We start from the raw sequence: 4,860 nt of genomic DNA, 5'->3' as shown, positions 1-4,860 counted from the left end.
CTTAGATGGAGTTTACCACCCACTTAGAGCTGCACTCTCAAGCAACCCGACTCTAAGGAAAGATTCACCTATCATCAATAATAATCACTACGGGCCTGGCACCCTCTATGGGTATATGGCCCCATTCAAGATGGACTTGGATGTATTATATAACAATAGGTTTATATTGAATCTTCCTAAACACTACATTCCCCAAGTGTCTGTTTATCAGCCACGGGGTTCAGTGCTGGGCTTATCCCTGTTCGCTCGCCGCTACTAAGGGAATCCTAGTTAGTTTCTTTTCCTCCGCTTAATAATATGCTTAAATTCAGCGGGTAATCTCACCTACTCTGAGGTCGTAAAAGTTTTTAGAAGTATTAAAACAAAAATTTTTTTTATATATTATGTTTTTGTTATATTTTATAAGTAAACAATTTTCTTAATTATTCATACTCAAATTTTTTTAATATTATTATATAATATTATTTTTATATTTATCTAAAGAGAAGAAAATAAAAAATAAATAATTATATATATTAATTTTTTTCGAGTATATTGAAAATTTTATTACAAATAAAATATTCCATAACAAAATATTAATATATAATATTTTTGTTTATTCTTCTTTATTTAATATTTTAAAAATATATTATTAATATCATTTATTATTAATATTATTATTAACATAAAGTTTTATAATATTATATATAAATGATAAAAAATAATATTGATATATTAATTTAAAAATGTCGACAAATAATAAAAAATATATAAATTTTAAATGCTATTAAAAACATTTTATATTTATTTTTTTCTTATATTTGGCGTAAAACATTCATATATAAATAATTTTACATTTCTTTTATAAAAATTTTATTTATCAATTTAATTAAATATGAAAAAATAAATTTTCTTTTTTAATTATTGATAAATTTCTTTTTCATAAAAAAAATTTTATGTAAAATAATCTTTTATTATATTAATATAATGTATACGACCCTCAGCCAGATGTGGTCCGGGAACAGTATCCAAGGACCGCAATGTGCGTTCGAAATGTCAATGTTCATGTGTCCTGCAGTTCACAAGTTGACGCGCAATTAGCTGCGTTCTTCATCGACCCACGAGCCAAGTGATCCACCGTCCAGGGTAATCTTTTTAAATTTTAAATGTAAGTATTATTATTAATAATAATCTTTATTTTTAATATAAAAAATAAAATTATTAATTTATATATCTTTATAAATTCTTTTAAAATAAAAAAATTTTTCTAGAATATAAATTATATATTTTATTTTAAATATATATATATATAAATTAAAGATATTATGGTATTAATAAATATATACATAACATTTTTGATATTTTTGTTAGTGCTAGCTAGATATAATAATTAATATTTGGTATATTTTATAGAAATGTATTTATTTTTTTTTTATAAATTATTTTCTACATAAAAATATATATAATATTAATATGGTACAAAACAAATGGGTTTGTTTTTTAACATAATAACTTTTAATAAAAAAAAAGAAATATCAAGACAAAACATAAAGAAATTTAAATTTGAAATAAATTTTATTCTTTAAAAAAATTTTATCTTGTGTTTTCTTTATTTTTATTATATAACATAGAAAAATAAAAATATAGATTATATCAATTATAATCTTATTTTATTTTTCTTAATAGAGATTATATACATATAAACAAATAATTTCAATATATTCTATTTTTAATTTCACTTTTTTATAAGAGAAATTATTTATAGATTTTATTAATAATTATTGTTTAATAATAATAATAATATTGAATATAAAAATATTTTATATGTAACAAATATATTATTAATATTTATATAATATTCTCTATATTATATGTATAGATATATTATGTGTATAAAAAAAGTTTGGCGTATTACTTTAATATGATATCATAACCAAAATAAATCTCTTTTAACACATAATTACTATTATATATTTTGAGAAAATTACATATTAATATGTTATTTTGTTAAAAAAAATATTTCTTATCAATAATATTTTTATTTTTTGGAATATTTAAAAACAATACAAAAAATATAAATAAATATATTTTATATATATCGTTAATGATCCTTCCGCAGGTTCACCTACGGAAACCTTGTTACGACTTTTACTTCCTCTAAATGATCAAGTTTGGTCATCTTCCCAGCAACATCGGCAATATCAGAAATATTGCCGCGTACCAGTCCGAAGACCTCACTAAATCATTCAATCGGTAGTAGCGACGGGCGGTGTGTACAAAGGGCAGGGACGTAATCAACGCGAGCTTATGACTCGCGCTTACTGGGAATTCCTCGTTCATGGGGAACAATTGCAAGCCCCAATCCCTAGCACGAAGGAGGTTCAGCGGGTTACCCGGACCTTTCGGCCTGGGAGGACACGCTGATTCCTTCAGTGTAGCGCGCGTGCGGCCCAGAACATCTAAGGGCATCACAGACCTGTTATTGCTCAATCTCGTGCGGCTAGAATGCCGCCTGTCCCTCTAAGAAGAATTATTTGTACGCCGGCAGTAAAAACCACATCAAAAAACTGCGTACCCATACACCATAACATATGCAACATAAAGCACAATATATACAAAATATAATCTTGATCGTTAAATCTCAAAAATACATGCATATATAAATACAATACATAACACACATGAAAATGAATGAAATGGGAAACAAACAGCCGATGGGCCTTGAGATGCCGGTAAAGTACGTCTATTTAGCAGGCTAGAGTCTCGTTCGTTATCGGAATTAACCAGACAAATCGCTCCACCAACTAAGAACGGCCATGCACCACCACCCACCGAATCAAGAAAGAGCTCTCAATCTGTCAATCCTTCCGGTGTCCGGGCCTGGTGAGGTTTCCCGTGTTGAGTCAAATTAAGCCGCAGGCTCCACTCCTGGTGGTGCCCTTCCGTCAATTCCTTTAAGTTTCAGCTTTGCAACCATACTTCCCCCGGAACCCAAAAGCTTTGGTTTCCCGGAAGCTGCCCGCCGAGTCATCGGAGGAACTTCGGCGGATCGCTAGCTGGCATCGTTTATGGTTAGAACTAGGGCGGTATCTGATCGCCTTCGAACCTCTAACTTTCGTTCTTGATCAATCAAAACATTTTTGGCAAATGCTTTCGCTTCTGTCCGTCTTGCGACGATCCAAGAATTTCACCTCTAACGTCGCAATACGAATGCCCCCATCTGTCCGTATTAATCATTACCTCGGAGTTCCGAAAACCAACAAAATAGAACCGAGGTCCTATTCCATTATTCCATGCACACAATATTCAGGCAAAATTTGAGCCTGCCTTAAGCACTCTAATTTGTTCAAAGTAAACGTACCGGCCCACCTCGACACTCAATTAAGAGCACCGCGACGGGATTGCAATTGGGGGCTGCCACCGCTCTTAACGGTTAAACACTTACGACAAATTACATAATAAAAATATATATAATGCATTAAATAAATAATAACACTAAAATATACTTTATACATAATCTGTACCACCCACCGGTAGGACGTCCCACATAACATGCTAGTTAAACAATGCGAGCATTGAACCAACAGTGTAGGACACAGATTCGACTACGAGCTTTTTAACCGCAACAACTTTAATATACGCTATTGGAGCTGGAATTACCGCGGCTGCTGGCACCAGACTTGCCCTCCAATGGATCCTCGTTAAAGGATTTAAAGTGTACTCATTCCGATTACGGGGCCTCGGATGAGTCCCGTATCGTTATTTTTCGTCACTACCTCCCCGTGCCGGGAGTGGGTAATTTGCTCGCCTGCTGCCTGCCTTGGATGTGGTAGCCGTTTCTCAGGCTCCCTCTCCGGAATCGAACCCTGATTCCCCGTTACCCGTTACAACCATGGTAGGCGCAGAACCTACCATCGACAGTTGATAAGGCAGACATTTGAAAGATGCGTCGCCGGTACGAGACCGTGCGATCAGCTTAAAGTTATTCAGAGTCACCAAATTAAACGATGCAAATTAAAATTTACACCGATTGGTTTTGATCTAATAAAAGCATTCCTTCCATCTCTGGTCGGAACTCTGTTTGCATGTATTAGCTCTAGAATTACCACAGTTATCCAAGTAAATGTGGGTACGATCTAAGGAACCATAACTGATATAATGAGCCTTTCGCGGTTTCACCTTAATTTGGCTTGTACTGAGACATGCATGGCTTAATCTTTGAGACAAGCATATGACTACTGGCAGGATCAACCAGGGAACTATTTGTATTTATAATATTAAATATATAATAATATACATGATATTTTTGTTTTCTTATTATAAGAAAAAAAATTTTCATACAATAATTATTAATATATAATAATATTATTACAATTTCATTTTAAATATCAGATGGTCTCACCCATTACTGATATAAATTTTTTTTTTTTTATATCTCTATTGTTTTAAAATTAATAGAAAAAACATATGAGATATATATATTATTATTAATTTTTTTTTTTTTCAAATATATATTTTATTATGTCATTTATATAATTTTTTTTCTTTTACAAAAAGAAATATATAACATGTTATTCATAATAAATATTATTGAATAAAAAAAAAAAAAAATAATTATGATTTTTGTCAGACCATCACCAAATGGGTCTTAAAATATTTCAAACATTTTCTCATACTCGTCGCTAGATTGAAAGCGTCATTTATTTTTTAATTTTATTTAAAAAGTTAATTTTAAATAAAAAACGTTATAATAACACTTAATATTCTCGCTTGGTATGAGGTGAGTCAATGTAATATTATTTATAAAAATAATTTTTATATAAATATTGTGTGCTCATATGGGAGTGTAAAGTTTAAAACTTATAACCCATGAACTTGCTT

General features: G+C 30.6%; 3 non-coding genes across 3 annotated transcripts in view; all 3 read right to left on the bottom strand.

The window, feature by feature from the left end:
* LOC123304467 overlaps positions 1-338 on the bottom strand; it is a 4,577-nt gene extending 4,239 nt beyond the window's left edge. The window contains exon 1 of the ribosomal RNA XR_006536486.1: positions 1-338. This exon is cut by the window's left edge and continues 4,239 nt beyond it. This is a non-coding gene — a ribosomal RNA (large subunit ribosomal RNA).
* Positions 339-973: 635 nt separating this feature from the next.
* On the bottom strand, positions 974-1,128 carry LOC123304464. The gene has a single exon (XR_006536483.1). It is a non-coding gene; the product is annotated as a 5.8S ribosomal RNA (ribosomal RNA).
* Positions 1,129-2,081: 953 nt separating this feature from the next.
* Positions 2,082-4,237, bottom strand: LOC123304465. Its single transcript, XR_006536484.1, has one exon. It is a non-coding gene; the product is annotated as a small subunit ribosomal RNA (ribosomal RNA).
* Between the last annotated feature and the right edge of the window lie 623 nt (positions 4,238-4,860).

Source organism: Chrysoperla carnea, assembly GCF_905475395.1.
Source record: "Chrysoperla carnea chromosome X unlocalized genomic scaffold, inChrCarn1.1 SUPER_X_unloc_56, whole genome shotgun sequence".
NCBI classification, from domain to species: Eukaryota; Metazoa; Arthropoda; class Insecta; order Neuroptera; family Chrysopidae; genus Chrysoperla; species Chrysoperla carnea.
This window is presented reverse-complemented; position numbering and strand designations above follow the sequence as displayed.